Here is an 18,081-nt window from a genome sequence, read left to right as displayed (position 1 = left end):
CATTTCTCACTCTTAGGTTCTAAAGCTTTATGCTTTTCATCTGGAATATGGGCCCATGCTTCACTTCCAAACACACGAAAGTGACTTACATCTGGTTTAATGGAACTCCAAGCTTCTTCTGGAGTGATATTCTCTAGAACCTTAGTAGGAGTGCGATTGATTATATAATTTGCACAATTAATTGCTTCGGCCCAAAAACTAAGACTGAGTCCTTTAGATTGCAGCATACAATTAGCCATTTCCTTTAAGGTGCGATTTTTCCTTTCAGCTACACCATTTTGTTGTGGAGTGTATGGAACAGTATGTTGCATTTGAATTCCATTTTCGGTGCAAAAGTTGATGAATGTGTTTTTAACATATTCTCCACCATTATCAGTTCTTAGCTTAAGAATTTGATGTCCAGATTGTTTTTCAACAAATGCTTTGAAGGCCAAAAAAGTGGTAAATACTTCGCTCTTGAGTTTTAAGAAGTATACCCAAGTGCGTCTGGAGAAATCATCAATGAAAGTTAAGAAGTACTTGCAGCCAGAGAATGAAGCAACAGGAAGAGGACCACATAAATCACTGTGCACAAGCTGTAAAGGGGCTGAGGCGTGCCAAGAGGCACGTTTGTCAAAACTGTCCCGATGATGTTTTTCGAGTACACATCCGGAACAAACACCATCTCTGCAAGATACCATAGGAAGACCTGTCACCATATTTTCTTTACATAGATGCTGAAGGGAGCGATAGTTTAAGTGACCAAATCGCTCATGCCAAAGTTTGCTCACTTCATCATTATGAGCAACAAATACTGAGGGAAGATTGGATGACCCAAAGTTGTGAAACTTATACAACCTTTTGGAATCATCAGCAAGACCAGTAGCTAGAATCTGTTTAGGATCTTTTAGATCCTTGATTACAACATCATGAGGTGAAAATTCAACAATTTTACCTTCACCTGAATGAGTTATCTGATAGACAGATAGAAGGTTGCAGGATAAGGTTGGAACACATAATACATCATTAAACTGACCATTGTCTAGATGAACAGTTCCAGTCCCTACAACATTAAGAGATCTATCATCACCAATATATATATTTTTGGTGTTACAATCATTTAAAGAAGAAAACATGGCTTGGTTTTTGGCCATGTGACAAGAGGCTCCAGAATCAATGAGCCACTCATGAGAATGAGAAGAAGAAGAAGATACATTTAATGCATAACCAGACTGAGATGATTGATAATGACATGCAGAAAGTGCCATTCCGGAAGTTGAAGTTGAAGTAGGCTCCACATGGATGTTATGTTTCTTCATTGCGGCTTCCAAGGCTTCCATCTTCTTAAAGCATTTAGATTCTAAGTGGCCATCTCGATTACAAAAGTTACAATGTCTATCAGTCTTCTTCCATTTGTTTTTATTGGTCTTATCATTTTGCTGAAATGATCTTTCATTTTGAGGCTGAGATGGTTTAGGACCATTCTTTTGAGGATATGACTTCTTAGGATTCTTTGAATTTGGTTGCTGCTGGGCGGCTAACGCTTTCGTGGAAGAGTTTCCAAGATTAAAAAGACCAAGGTGTAAGAGTTTTTCTTGTTCTCTTATTAAGGAATCACAAAAGGAGTCAAAGGAAGGGGCCTTGTAGTCTTGTCCTTGACAAATGAAAGCTTCCCTTGTAGAATGGAAAGTGGAAACAAATACAGAGTAGGCTGGTCCCAACTTAGTAAGGATGGAATAAATAAGGTTACCATCTTCTTTCTTAACTTTAACACCTTCCAAGAGATATCTAAGGGTCTTGAATTTGGACAAGAAATCTTCAATGCAAGAAAAATTATTAGGATCCAAAGTAAGCAGCTCATTTTCAAGTTGATGGGCTCTAATTTCATTTTTAATCCCAAAAACTTTAGCAAGTTTTTCTAATGCTTCATGAGGAGTCTCAAGTCCTGCAATGTGGAATCTAAGATCAGGAGAAATAGACATCCCTATCAAACCACGTGCTTGATCTTGTCTATTTTCCCATTTTGCCGCCTTGTTTTCATCTTTTGGTTTCTTCTCTTGGTTTGTGGCTATTCTGAAGAGACCTTTACTTCTAAGTAAATCTTCCATGTATTCTACCCATTGGAAGTAGTTAGTGCTGTCAAGAATGACTTGGCATGGACTTTCCATTTTTTTTTTTTTAAACTGAAGCTGAAGATGCTGAAAGTAAGTGTTCCAACGGATAGATCTCGAAAAAATAGGCGGTTTTAAAAAAAACGGCTCTGAAAAAGGCTTTCGGATGAAGAAGTTATGGCTTTTTGAAAAAAAATTGTTGACGTTGCCGGCAAAGTGCGCGAATGTGCGGGAATGAAAAAATCCGCCCCCACAAAATGGAGACTTGAACCCAAGACCTCTACTCTCTTAAAATAGCTTTGAACCAATTGATCTATACAAAAAATTTAGAGAGAGAGAGAGAGGGGGGGGGGGGGGCCTTGGTTTGCGTGCTTGCCTTGAGAAAGCTCTTTTTCCCTACAAAACACAAAACACAAAACCCAACACGAATATGCAAAGAAAAACGAACCTTGTAGCTCGAAGTTAGCTTTAGCCAAAAAACTAGAAATTTTTAAAAAAAATCTCAAGGTTAGCTTTAGCCGAAAAACTAAATATTTTTCTCAATGTTTCTGATTTTCCGAGATCACACTAAGGTGCAGGGAAAAAAGCATACGCATGAGAAAAATCCTTCCTTTCTGTTTCTCATTTGCCCAGATCGCACAGAGTCGCAGGGCAAAGAGCATACGCAGAAATGAAAGGTATAGATCCGGTTAAAAAAAAGGCTAAATAAACTGAGACCGAAATAAGCAGAGAGAAATTAACAGTAAACTGCAAAAAAAACACTGTATACCTCCCGATCTGAAAAAATGACGCAGCTAGGGCTACCGGAAACCTTTTCGCGTGAAACGAAAGGGGTTCCTCACTGGAACAGATGCTCCGAACGCAACAGAGCAGTCCTCTCGGCCCAAAAGCAGTCAGAAACAACAGATCTAGGAAACGACAGCCGCATGCAGTTCTACCGGCTTCAGATTTGGATCACCAACGGACGCGGCCCTCAAATAGCTCTGATACCATGTAGGAATTTACAGGGTAAGTTCCACAGAAAGAATACCAAAAGGACACCACTCACAACCAAATCTCAAATCAATACACCAGTATTTTTGACGTGGTTAAAACCCTCAGAGTGCAAGGAGGGAAACAGTCCACGGCCTGTCCCAACGTGGGTACTACAGGCAATTTATTAATCAAAGAATGAAAATTTACATAAGCTTCTCTCATGCACGGATTACCCAAACAATGACCCTCCATGCACTTTAAATAGAACTCATGGACCAATCGGGTGTCAAGCCACGGATCAAGTGTCGGTAATACCGAGGTGAGAGTGAACCGTCGGATCACTACATATCATGACCGTCGGATTGTAAGTTACAAAATGTACAACAGTAAAGAAACACACTTTACCTAACTCTAACCTAACTCTATACTAGACCAAGTTGAACTTAACTATATCCTATGTGTCGGAATATCCTAACATACCATACCCTTACCATGAAGTATTCGAAGGCCCTTCTCTCCAATATGTCCAAGCCTTTGATGCACAGTATGGTATTTTCTCTAGAGACCACTAGATTTTCTGCTCCACTTTTAGGAACCACGAAATTGTTGCACTCATCAACAATAGTGCTACCTTGTAGCTTGTACAGAGTTCCAATCCAAACTCCCCACATCAATACCAATGCTCCCAGAACCAACTTGCAGGTATCCTTCTCGAACACTGTTTTTACACCTGCATCATCCATCTTTCTTACAAAAGCAGATTTCTGGGTAATGCAGGAATATGAAGAACACCCGGAAGTGTTCTGACCCTTCCACCTTGCAACTTCAACTTTACTTTTCCAAGACCAGTGATTTTATCCTTCCTATCATCCCCCAAGAAGACATCACCACCATCATATTTCTCATACTCGCAGAACCACTCTCTATGGGGAGTCAAGTGAAAGGATGCACCTGAGTCAATCAACCATGCCTCATGATCTACATGTGTACTTGAAGAAGCCAAGTACACATCCCCACCTTTATCTGAGGTGGCTTTCACCTCTACAAAAGGAGCCTCATCAAATCGCTTTTCTTTGTTAGGAGCTTTAGATTTACAGTCCCTTTTGAAGTGGCCTTCCTTTCCGCATTTCTAGCACACCACCTTTGCAAGTTTTCCTGGAGATTTAGATCTCCCTCTAGATTTAGATCTCCCACTTGATGAATTATTTTTTTTCGTTCTGGGACCATCCTCGTACAGATAAGGCATCACCATTTTGGCTTTCCATATTTTCCCGTCTCATCTAATCCATCAACAAGGTTGATACTATTTCATTAAATTGCAAGGTAGATGCATTGCTACCTATTGCAATAACCAGACTATCCCATGAATCTAGTAGAGAACACAATAAAATGATGCACTTATCTTCATCTGAAATTTTAATATCAAAAGATGCTAACTAACATACCACAGTATTAAATGTGTTCAGATGCTCTGTCACTGAGTCTCCATGTTTCATCCTTAGGTTATACAACCTTTTTCGTAGGAACAATTTATTCACTAGAGACTTATACTGGTACAAAGTCCCTAACTTGTCCCACAAAGCCTTTGTTGTAGCTTCCCTTGATACATTTAGCAATATTGAATCTGAGACACACAATCGTATTGTGCTCTTTGCCTTCTGATCCAACATCTTCCATTCTTCATCGGACACTCTCGTTGGTTTAGTACCTAGATCTACCCCGATCCACTGATCTTTATCCACCAGTAGATCCTCCATCTTGAGTTTCCACAACTCAAAACTATGACCATTAAATTTCTCGATCTCTATCTTTCCACTGCTCGGCATCTTCCTTCACCACTAGAATCGATCTCACAAATCTCCCACTGAACAGGGTCTACCATAAGCCCGAGCGAAACCACTCAGCAACAAAGGCGTCCCCTTAAAGCCAAATATGATCTAATACAAAATGTAGGTTTTAATCCCGTACATAAATTACCTACATACGAATTCTAAAACACAGAAAATAAATAATGCAAGAGCAGAACACATAAAACACATATACACGGAGATTTTCCCCTCGATCCCAAAACCGGGACTACTAGCTTGATTTTTCATTATGTTCCTTTCAATGATATAATACATATTTATACATGCTGAAACATCCAATACCATGGACCGAAAACCATCGTTTCCAAAAATCATGTGCGAAAATCATGCACAAAACCATAGGTGGGTCCGCCCAACCTAACATAGGCTCCAAAAACAAAATTTTCTAGGGCGTTGCCCTGGACCCCATAAAGTGGGGTTACGGGTGCCCCTCGAACCCCCTGTTAACTACGTCGAAAGAATATAACACAACCCAACAGGGTAATTGCGACATATAGTCTTTTCACCCTCTCAGGTAGCAGATCTTGTGTTATACTTGTCCCATTGTAGCTTAACTTGGTCCACCAAGTGATGCCTGAGCTATCAAACCCTATGCTATAATATGCATATTGGTTTGATCATTAAGGTTCCCATGTCTGAGAGCTATAATGCCCTCCAGTCAAGCTTGTGCAATTCACCATAAACATAATGTTATAGGACAAATACATAAAAACATCATGAGTTTTATGCAAGTGGTGTGGTAGTACAAGACAATAGGACACTGGTCCAATTTTCTATTTGATTCTAAAAGGTCCTATAATTGAGGTGGTAACTTCATACCTTTCTCAAACTGAATAGTGTTAGGAATAACTAAAAAATAAAGATTAAAATTCGGTCCCCCTATTGGGTGCCAAATCTCCCAAGGCATGTTTTGGGGCTTAAAGCCCAAGTTTTGGCTCAGTCTGATGTAAAGACTCCATGATTTGTTGGCACGGAGCGTGAAGTTGAAATTGAGTCATAGGGTTTTCTACCCTTACTTTTGTAATATAATGTCGGCTTGAGAGTTCTACTCATGGTACGCAAACCATGGGATTGTATAAATAGAGTGAGGATCTAAGTGTAAAGAGACATCTAAGATCTAAGAAGTTTGTAAGATCTAATGATGATGAATTGAGTCTTATTTGAAGCCTTGAGTTGTGTCTTTGGGTAGTAGAGTAGGAGAATGCTCTGCTGCTAAGTGCGTAGAGGCCTAGTAGTCCAGAGCTGAGTGCACGAACCCCTACAGCTAAGTGCACAGGGAAGGTTGAGTCTGTAACCGAATGAAGCATTAATAAAGAGAAGTTTTACATTATTTCGGTGTATTTTTCCTTTTTTATGCATTGAATTATATCGGGTATGAATTGCAATTTTACTATTTATTTACTGCATGAACTTATATAAATGTGTTGAATAAGAAAATATAATATAAGAATCTGTTTACACAAAGTTAACTAACAACTATAAGAAGATAAGTAAGATCCGCAGTGTAACTTAGGAAAAGAGCACAGATCGCTGCCTTGGCAGCACGAAAGTACCTCAACCCCTGGTTAGGGCTGCACGAAGGTGAGTATAACAAAGCGCGAACGCCTCGTAGGTTAGGAAAGTGTGAGAAGTGACCTGTGGGAAGGTATTCACAGTTGGACTAAATCAACCCCTTAGACATATCAAAGGTGCAGAAACTTGGTTCCAGCATCCCCCCATACTGATTCAGGTGAGACTTCAATCTGTGCTCTATGGGCTATTGCCGAAAGGGCCAATAGTACATCGATTTTTTTGGCTAAATAACTTTGAACCTACGTTAGGCCCCCTCAAGCCAACAAATGGTTCCATTGTCGAGGCCAGAATATGCATACATATGTTTAATGTCGTTTCATTGGAATCCAACAAAGAAGGAAATTGAAGGCTGGTTGGACAGGATAATTCACGAGTTCGCAGTGTAGAAGAACAAGAATCTGTGACTGACAAAAGAAGAGTGGTTAGACTACTACCTATACACAAATATCCATGAAATTTTCTTCGCATCTTTTCCTACTGAGTTGTATGAGTGGATCGCGAAGCTAGAAGATAGCCAAGGAAGGTGGAAGCTCGATAATCTTATTGTGTGGACCCCAGAGTTGGTGCGCAGATTGGAAGCATTGGAGGATAAGATCACGTGCACTGTTGATCATTGGCTCAATCAAATTATAGGAGGATTCATTACTAAGTTCACGGTAGATACTTCAGTTAGCTATAGCGAGGCTAAGCGACACTTTCTCAAAGGACCGCGAGGTAAGTACGTAAAGTCTTTTAATACTTGGATTAAAATGTTATTGTTTGAAAAGAGGGTTATGCAATTACCTTGATGTCTGAAGCTACACGAAGTGGAAAAACCTACAGAAATGAAGTAAGGGACCAAAGAATAGTCCTTTGATTTTACCTCCACGAAGGGATGAGGAAGATCATGTGAAGGTCTCGCCGTGAAGTGCCATGATTTGATAAGGCAGAGAATTCCATGCATACCAACCCCACGTACACCACCACCAGCTTCACCGCTTTCACCTCCTTCTCCCGTACCACCTCCACCACCATCGCGAGTCAATATGGCAAGCGGGATAAAGTTGCCTGTGTTCAAGGTGGTAGGAAATGAATATCCAGACTAGTTTTTGTTCGTGATAAGAGTCCTATGGGAAGCACAGGGAGTTACAGATGATAATATAAAGTGACGATGGTCAGAACTCTGTATGATCGCGTGCTGACCTGGTATATTAATCATTTAAATGACAATATGAATGCGGGGATTGCAGATATCCAAATTGCGTTGAACAGAGAATTTAGCAAGCTGATGTTAGAGGTGCAGTCGATCATTGGATTCAAAGAGATCACAATGCTACCAGGTGAAACTCCATGGGAGTTGGATCAGAGACTAAAGTGTACAATTCGCGAAGATAATATGACTTTGACGGATGGACAGCACCGCGAATGGTTTGTAGCATCGCTAACACTGCATTTAAGTAACACACTATCACAACAGAGGTTAACAACTCAGGAAAAGGCCTTGCAGATCACGATGAGGCTGCATGAAACCCTAATATAGGATCCTAACTTGGGAGTTCAGCAGATCGACACATAATTGAAAAACTTGTGCCTTCAGATTTAGAGTCTGAAACAGGATAGGACAGCTCGCTCGGAAGTGCGAGAAGAGGTATGGTGCGTTAAATGTAAGGGTCAGGGTCATGACAAGGACCACTGCCCGGTGTTTGCGAATTACCTCATGAGAGGATGATTGATGCCAGTAAGACCAGAGGCACAAGTAGGACCTAGCACGACTCCTGCTTTGTAGTACACAATTTGTCAAATAGAAGGAAAGCATGCTATGTACAAGTGCCATTTGTTACAAAAGTACACACAAAATTCGCAACAGTTGTTCTATAATTTTTGTAGATCAACTGGACACTTGAGTGCACTTGTAGAATTTATGAGCTGATGATGGACAAAACTCCCACCTACAGAGTTCAGGCCAAATCGTGTCCCCTTGACTAGAATACACAAGTGGCATGAACCAGATTTTAGGGGCGTGGACGAGGCCAAGGTGGAGGAGGACCTGGAAGACGTCGCGGAAAACTGATATGTTACAATTGCAAAGAGCCAGGACATTATGCCCTTGATTGTATGAATCCAATGCATCCATCATGTCTGTATTGTACCTTGTTTGATCATGAGATGGAGGATTGTCCTACGCTGATAGCTAAGATGCATGAAAAGGGAGCGCTACCAGCTCCCTTGACTAATAACCTATAGATGATGAGGTCTTAGCAGTGCAAGGAAGACCCAAATGTGAAAATTTTGCTTCGAAGTGGAATTACGATGGGAGATGATAAAGGCAAATGGCTCGAAGATAGTACTTGTGTTCACAAGGCTCCGACGAATGAAGCAAAGTTTGATTTAGAGCGTGTTAAGGAAACCTTCATGGAAGCTAAGAAGAGGTTCGCTGATGCCTCCACTTCAAGAAGCAAAGATATATAAGAGTCAAAAATTGACCCATATATGCTTACGATGTTCCAAAAACATGCATGAAGCTACTCTGTGATAGTATGGCTATAAATGGATTGCAGGAACTCATTAATAGATGCGTTGGGACCACACCAAGAGAACCGCGCGTAGTCTGGAATATTGGAAAGCATGCGAAAAGGATGGGAAGAGAAATGAGGTTGACCATGTAAATTGGAGAATATGAGATGGACCAAGTAATTCTAGACCTAGGAACAGATGTGAATGTTCTACCAAGGAAAACATGGGAGTGCATGGGAAGACCTACGTTGCAATGGTCTCCTATCTAGCTATGAATGGAAAACCAGTAAAAGATAATACCTATGGGGAGATTACAGGGAATCACCATGGATATTGAAGGGACGAGTGCACTAGCAGACTTTGAATTGATAGAGATTGTTGATGACAACAATCCCTACCCCGCGCTCTTAGGAATTGATTGGGCTACTGACATGAACGGGGTGATTAATCTCAAGAATTGCAAGATGATTTTTGAGAAGAATTCTCTGTGTGTATTCGTACCTTTGGACCCTGCGGAAGGATCACGCTACATAGAGCTAGTGCACAACCATGAAAGCAACGACAATTTGGACTGCATCTACAAGATAATCACGTGAGAGCAAGACTGGGTAAATCCCACCGTGGATGGAAGAATCTCATGGGAGTGTGAAAGCTCCTGTACGTTAGATTCAGATGAAGAGATAGAGCGATGACAGAACCAGTTACCCAAGGTAACCATGTTAAACTATAACACGATGACAAGATCACTACGATGTGTATCAACAGAAATGATAGATTTTCCTACTTATGATGGATTAAGGGAGGTAGATGCTTTCTTGGATAGATTTGAAAGGGAGGTTCCAGAAAAACAACTTTTTGAAGCCTTGAATTGGGAATTGCACACTACGTCCATAAGGTGGTGGGGTACTCACAAAGGAAACTTTGATGACTGGCGCGCCTATAAGAGGATGATGTGGACACTGTTTGGGAAGCCTAGAGTGTGATTAATAGAAAAATACAATGGACGGGATGGTTTGCATGCTCATTTGTCCAGGTGGGTATAGGCATATGATAAACAACCTGCACGAATGCACATGAACTTCACGTTGAGGAACACGGTGAAGTAGCATGTGTTAGGGGGAAAATTGTGTGAATGGTCCCTCAAGTTGGAACAACAAAATGTGGAAGGAACAAGTGCACAGAAGGTTACCCATGCAGAAGAATTTAACAAAGTGTGTGAAGCACTGAACAAGGTATATAATGCGTAGCAAAGTGATTGGGAACTGGGCATACCAACAATTTTGTGGGCTTATAGGGCGATGTGCAAGAAACTGATGGAGCAGATGCCTTCTAGGCTAGCCTATGGAGCAAATGTTGTAATACTGATGGAGTATATTATGCCTAGTCCGCGCATAGCAGTGCTCGTGGATATGATGGATCGCGGAGCCTTGGAAGAAGGGATCGTGCAGTTGGACGAAGAAGAATTCTTAGGACCTGATGAAGAGATTCAACACGATGATATTAGGCTCCAAGAACTCATGAAGGAAAGAGTTCGGTTAAGGGAAAAAAGCATCATGACAAAAGAATAAATCAAGAAGCTTGAGGAAGGAATAAAGAAGGACTTTCTTGATAAGAAAACTGTGGTGATAAAATAAGATGCGCACGATTATGTTGAAAACTTTTTGGACTACTGCCGAGTGTTGATCAGCTTGATGTCTTGGATTGGACAGTATATTACTAGAGGGATCACTGATGGTTGCGCGATGTAGATGGTGAAGTGCACAATGTAGATAGTAAAGTTAAGATGCGAACTTTTCCTAGAAAAAGTGATTGGTGGTCGATGGTCGATTGAAGCTGTGTACAGGTGGCCTGACCACCTAACTAGTCGAGGGAAGAATAGTCTTAGCACTCCAGGAAATTGAAAGGTGGTGCGGGACTATAAACTACTATGCCTAAGTGCTGCACAATGTTAGGGTTGCGCATAGGAGCGAAGTGTCGCAGGGTGCATGACAACACAAGGGTAGCTGCGCTACACACAGATTTGCTGGAAAGTGACCATTATAGTCACTATTCACGATGTGATGCTTGGTTTTAGACCAAATGGAGAGGGCAGTAGGCATTTAAGGTGAGATTTATGGGTATGATTTGGGAAAAGTTGCTGCCGAAGGAGCATTAATGGACCAGATTTGGGGAAAAGTCGAATTTGAATTCAAAAGGCGCTATAAATTGCAATGGGCTACCCAGCAAACAACACCTGGTCATTTGAGAATTGAGCTGTCGTGCACCTAGAGTATTCTGAACCGAGACCTGTTTAACCTGTTGAGAGCGTTGTTTGAGCACCCGGTTGAGCAGTTGAGAGATTTTTGGACAAAAAAAATGGCAGCATCTTAAGAAGCTAGGGAGATTGAAGAAATGACCGGCAAAGAGGCCACACATGCCATGACAGTAGAAGATGACCCTAAGAGCATCAGGATAGTTGCGGAAATCTTTAAATCATCGTGCACGTAAAGGCCCAAGAAATATAATCAGTCAATGATTTTGGTGCTCGTAGCCCCTCAAAACCCATTGGGAACTAAATTAGCCATGGAAGAAAAGGGGAAGTCGGTTAATGTGGAAACCAATGAGGAGGAGGAAGACCTTGACGAAATCCTGGTGGAAGAGGAGGAGGACAAAGAAATAGAGAAAGAAACCGAGGGTGTGGACCGTCCGACTAGACTACCCACGTATGTTCCTCCACAGAAGGGAAAGGCAAAGGCACCCAAGTACCTAGATGAGAGCAAGAGATCTTTGCAGACGTTGCGCTATCGTGGACCTTGTGACACTTTCCTGACCTACGAGGCCTTCGCGCTCTGTTATAGTCACCTTCGCGCAACCCTAACAAGTGGTTGAGGTGCATGAGTATAACACCTCTCCTCCAAGGAATATGATAAATAGTTCACCGTAAGAGAATGTGTAATGATGCTAGGACACTCTCTAATATAGTAATAAAGGATCTTCCCAAACCAAGAGAAACTATATGATACAATGTGAAATAACATACCAAGTGACTAAAATCATGGGTGTCAATGTAGAAGACCACCCAAGCAAGGTATGAATGCCTCAAAATGCATGAGAAGATGCCAAATAAGGGGATTGATTTCCTCTATCAAGAAAATAACTAGTCACAACATGCCACATCATAGCTAAACTATAAATATCCATTGGCATTATTCTAACAAACCACAACCACTTTTCCATGTCATCAAGGCATCCACCAAAATGGACATCAATTATGCAACAAAGGGTGGGTGTGCTACTTCAAGGTTGACCAATCAAAATCATGAAACAATAATCCAAGTGAAACCCTATGAACACATGCAAACATGCCCAAAAACTAATTCACTATGTCAAGGAGCAATAATTAGCCAACAATATTTAAGGAAACTCTTAGTTGATGGATATCCCTCATCATAAATGTGCTAAGGGTAAATCAAATGTTTGAGCAGTGTTATGCAAGGCCCTTAATCACATTTCAAACACCATATGTGCGAGATGAAAGCCTCCAAACAAGAAATTATGATGCCAACCAAGGACATAATGTGCATTATCTAACATGGGATATCAATAATAAATCATAGTAGGTTATGTGATTTCGAGGGAAATGACACCAGGTAAGTGCGCATAAGAACAAATTTCCTTAAGACAGCTCAACACTCACCAGAGGTGATCCACAATGTCATGAGGGAAGTGCCAAGGAGAATGTAAGCACAAACCATGACTTCCCTCAATAAAATCATTATGCTCCATCAAATAATCCTACAATTGCAATCTTAGTATGAAGAAGATGTTAATTGACAGTCACTTATATAAGCACCCTATGGTAACAAGATATGCAAAAAAAAAACATCAATACTCCATGTGCAACATGCTTGGTTAGGTTTAACAAACACCATCTAGCACTCAACCTTGATTTAAAAAGGAATAACTCTTTATTCAATACGGTGAAAGAAAAAATGGTATGAATTAGACTAATAAAGCAACTAATGTAATAACATGATGCCAAAAGTCTAGGGAGATGAATGCCATTCATAAAGCTTTATATATTTTTATATATGAATCCTTCATCAAGTGTGACTTATGGAAATCATTAAGTTTTTTTTGTTTTTTTTTGTTTTTTTTTAAGATTTATATGTTCTGACATTGAAGGGCAGAGTGTGACACAAAGGATGTTAAATGATGATTAGTGAGTAGATTGTAGTGGTCAATAACATTTTACCATATTAGAAAGGAATTTGTTACGCAAATTGAGATTCTCCTAGTTTTGGAGAGATTTATAAGACCATATTGGAATAAGATAGAGATACCATTCATGAGAGGAACCTTACGCTGAGTTCTGCAAATAACATTATCAACCCATATTTAGAGGAGTTAGGACCACATGCACACACCATCTCACATGGCTTTCTATATGCTTAATCCTATAATGGTGTGTGGAGAGGCTCAGGAGAGTGCCTTTTATGATTATATAGAGGTGAACGAGGAATTCAAAGCAATTATTGCAAACACATTCACGGTTGATGAGGGCAAAATACTTTGGTAACATTTTTTTTTTTTTTTGAACTTAGTGGCCTCTTTAACACATTTGATTTAATAGAGGATTGATTTTCCATAGCTTAAGAGAACCTGATAGGTTCATGGAAGCTACAAAGGGATGGGTTTCCAGAGCTTCATTATTTTATTGTTAACTACTATCTCGGGTTGTCAGTTCCTTTGCGACCGATGGGAACGGGCTTCGCTTAGGAGAGAGAAAGAGCTATTTGTAGCTCACAAAACCTCACATCAATACTCATTAAAACACGGGAACACGATTTACTATAGAATAGTGAGGAATCTATTTGTAGTTCGTAGAACTTGACATCGCTATCAAATATCACCTATATATATTAAGGGGCAAGCAAAAAGATTGTATGTCAGTGCAGAAGATGCCTCACAGATAAATGAAGAGGTGGGTGTAGCATTGCAGTTAGGATTAGGTGTTGTGTAATTGAGCATCTTTGAAGATACAGACGAGTCAAACAGTGACACTGATGCTGGCATGCTTGCTGATGCCAAAGAACAAGAAGAAGATCAATCAAGCTTCTTCTATTTAGTACTTAAACATGGAAAACAATATCCATTGAGAACTACAACATCTAATGGTCAATGCAACACCACAACATTCAATGGTGCATATTCTAACATATACAACACTAAATGTTTGCACTGTTAGGTGATTATTGCTTGCCCTTCAATCTAACTAACGACTAGTTGGCTCCTCCACTTTTTTAATTACTGTAAGATCATTGGTCATTCTCCCATTGATGTCTTCAAGAATAAATATAAAAAATGAAAAGAATTGAACATTTCAAATTGTAATGCATTGGATGTATCATTCAATGCTATACCATGTTTGGACATGGAAGTGCACCCAGCTGGACTTAAAATGTATAGAATTAAAGTAACCCATTATATTGAAGACCCCAATAAGCGCAAAATTACCTCGTGGATGAGATGAGGAGATTCAATCAAACACCTTCTGCTCCATAAAGGATCATTGAGATCGGCACAATGGTGCTCTAACTACATCACGAGGCCTCCATCGATAACGCCGAAGCCTGCCACCTACTGCAGGAACTCTTCCAAGACCTTCATCCATTATCCACTTCCAAACTTCATTTCCTACCAGAATAATTGCACACAACTAAGTTCCCCTGATCATAGAACCCTCCAGACAAAAACCAAATACTATACTCCACGCCAAAAGTGTATTAATGCTAATGTTACCAAAGACCATGTGAGAGGTTTTAGAGGTTGGTAAGAAGTGATAAATAGGGCTTTCCAGAGTTTATGGGATGACATTAAAAAAAAAATGAAAATTATTCATGAAATAAGGGTGCGTATTTCAAAGGAATTACTTCCACGTGATAAAGATTCCATGTCATATCCAAGTCTATTTTTTAGGACCTGGAGATTCAAAGGGTGTTCATAATGTTGGCTTGCTCACATTTCGCAACTTGTGTGAAGATGGTGTGGTGTATTGGCACGCGTCACTGGCACCCACTAAATTCCATTGAAAGGCATGGGTTTTAGATGCATCCAACAACACGCATTTGAATATGTTGTTCGTGTTTCTTGCTTGCTTGCTACCATTTCTCTAAACATGGTGTGGTTGATGTAGCCATGGGAGATGCTCAAAAAATGTTGGAACCCTTGATCCGAGAGAAACTATTGGATATTCTGTAGGAAGCAGCAAAGCAGTACCTCGACGTATTGGAGTAGGTGCATGCCATCATGGACAAGCATCCTGCGGAGAGAAAGTTGTTCGTCCCTAGCCTTGGTTGGGATACAAATACAAAGTCTCTCAAGGCCCTCTTTCCCATTTTGAGGAGCTGGAGGAAGGCATCATTATTATGGACAACAACACTAGTAAGAGTAAGGATTACAGATTCGTTACTTTCAAGCACATGGATGGTGCTCTTAATGCCCTAAAGGAGCACAACAAGAAGATCGACGACTGCAAGATCATTAATCCATTGGCCTCTGCTGGTTTATAGCCTTCCCAGTTGACAGATGATGTCTCTGCTTGGAAAATCTATGTTGGGAATGTTCCCACGGACATGGTAGTAAATCGCCTGCTGAGCACTTTTTTTTCTGAGTATGGAGACATCGAAGAGGGGCCATTAGGATTTGATAAGTAGTTCGGCAGGTCGAGGGGTTTTGTGCTTTTTATTTTCAAGTCGATGGATGCAACCAAGCGTGCGTTGGAGGAGCCCATGAAGACTATCGATGGGCATATGATGTTCTGTAAGTTGGCCGATGAAGGGTAGAAGCAGAAGCCCCATGGCATTAATATTCCCGGGGAACTAGATGGATAAAATATCAATGGCTTGAACCAGCCTAGAAAAGTAATACATTCGAAAATTGGAATGCAGTATGGTGGTATGGGGCATGGATTTGTGAATCCAGTGCTCAGGGTTAACCAGAGTTCGAATCCAACACGACTAGTTGCACATCAGGGTTTGAATCATACTGGGTTAGGAAATTATACTTTATCTGGTCTCGGAGGCCACCCGAACCCTAGTGCGATTCCTAGTGGTTCCATGAATCATCCCATGAATCTGTCTTCTATGAACCTGGGGCTCTCTTCTCATGGAGGTATGCATGGTGGGTCAAGCCAAGTCCCTACATCTTTAAGGATGGGTGGTTATGGAGGGCATGGGATTACTGCATTTCATTCAGTCTTCCTGTGCAAATGGTTTTATGATGCACAAAAGGAAATTTTCCAACCTGTTCGAAATTGATACAGTTGATACTTATTTTCAGCGTTCACTTTAAGTTGTAATATACACTATGGGATGACCGCAAGGTATTAAACCTCTGCATCTGGGCAATTTGTACTCTAGAAGACAGGATCATTTAATTGGTATGTCATGAATATCACTGCTTAGTGTGTGCTTCATACGTCAAGTGTATCCTCTAATTTCTCACACGTAACTTTGTTACCCTTATACAAGGAACTTTCTAAGTTATTCCTATTATTTCATATCGGGGCTCTAATTTTTTTGATGGATTATATAACAGCCACTGCATTCTGAATTAAAAAGGCAATCATTTGGATGGAGGAATCATTTGGTGCATTCCCACTTGAGGCCTTGTGCAATCTTCAGTAAAAAATATGTGCACAAGTCAAATGAGGATGTGCACTGTTACCAAGACCTCCTATTGTAATTGTAAACCAAATCTAAAAAACTACATTTTGGACTGTAAAAGGGTAAAAAATTAACATTGGCCTCCTTCTACAATATTGTAAATCATATTTATTGGATATGTAATTGTACCAGGTTCATGATTTTAATACTCCACTATAATTAATGTTCTAGAACATGAACTAAACAAGCGAGTTTCTAGGTCTGAATCTATCTTTCTTAGTCTAGGTCCAAAATACGATCTTTCAAACTGAAGATTGATTTAAAATGTTATTTTTATTTTGTTGTTGTTTAATTGGTAGTCTTCCTTTATTAGCACACTAGTCATTCTACAATCTAATGAGGAATTACAATGCTATAGGATGTTATTCATGTCTATGCAGCAAATAGTTTAAAAATCAATGTAATCTGTTAAGTTTGTTCAAGGGCTTCAAGCGACGTAAAAGAATATTAGAGGGCAAAGTGATGGGTAGATCCAGGTCAATGGAGATGATCTTCATGCTTCTCATCTACATTTTATGCCCCATTTCCACCATAGATGATAAATGTGGAGCTTGTAAAGTAGTTGTTGTGGAGCTGTAGGCTGCACTTACTAATGAAAAGCCAAAAAATCACTTGGATATGCGACATCGCTTGGACTCAAGGGGTCAACTTGAAGGAAAAGTGATTTATTACAAGTTGAGCTACCAAGCTGAGTGTGGTTCGAGTTTATTGAGATGGGGTCTATTTTCCAAGCCATATTTTGAGAGTTGCGTCTACCATTTATTAAAGAGGTCAAATCTGCTAAGAAGGGGGTGGAATCTTCTATTATGGTTGGGTGAGTTCATCCTAGAAAACATAGGTCAAGATTCTCTTGTATTCTTGACTAAGAGTGTCACATTTGAAGATTTGAGTGGATCCTCCTTGTTGGTCGAAGTGTTGTATCTAAGGAGCTATGTTTACAAAGGCTATTGGAAGAGTTTGTGGGCTGAGTTTGTCCCTTAGTTGCAATGGCAGGTTGGCAGAAAATGTATATATTAATGTAGAAAAAAAGGATTAATTCATTGTGATTAAGTTAGCCGGTTTGGAAGCAGGTTGTGCTCGGTGGTCTGAGAAGGGGATTGGCTGCAAATGAAAGTGTAGCCTAATTTCTAATCTGTTACATGCAATGAAGCTATCTTGGTTCCTCTTGTGATATTTTAGACAAACTTCTTTGGAGCAATAACTGTTGCTTATTGTATGGTCTAGGAATTATTTAGTTAGCATGTTCTTCATGTGAAAATTTTGTTTTTTTTATGTCGATATTATGCAAAGAAAGAGGACTTTAGCTGTGCATTTTCCACCAATGTTTCTGCCAGCAATAATTGATTGTCACTTGAGGCATGTTTCCATTCTCATGTT

At 40.2% G+C, this 18,081-nt stretch overlaps 1 pseudogene; it reads left to right on the top strand.

Moving 5' to 3' along the window:
* The first annotated feature begins 15,154 nt into the window (after nt 1-15,154).
* Nucleotides 15,155-16,296, top strand: LOC149235333 (UBP1-associated protein 2C-like; annotated as a pseudogene).
* Nucleotides 16,297-18,081: the final 1,785 nt, after the last annotated feature.

Source organism: Pinus tabuliformis, chromosome 8 (assembly GCF_031772625.1).
Source record: "Pinus tabuliformis cultivar Carrire ecotype Pingquan chromosome 8, CPIR1, whole genome shotgun sequence".
NCBI lineage: Eukaryota > Viridiplantae > Streptophyta > Pinopsida > Pinales > Pinaceae > Pinus > Pinus tabuliformis.
Note: the sequence above shows the minus strand (reverse complement) of the source record. Positions and strands in the feature narration are given on the sequence as shown.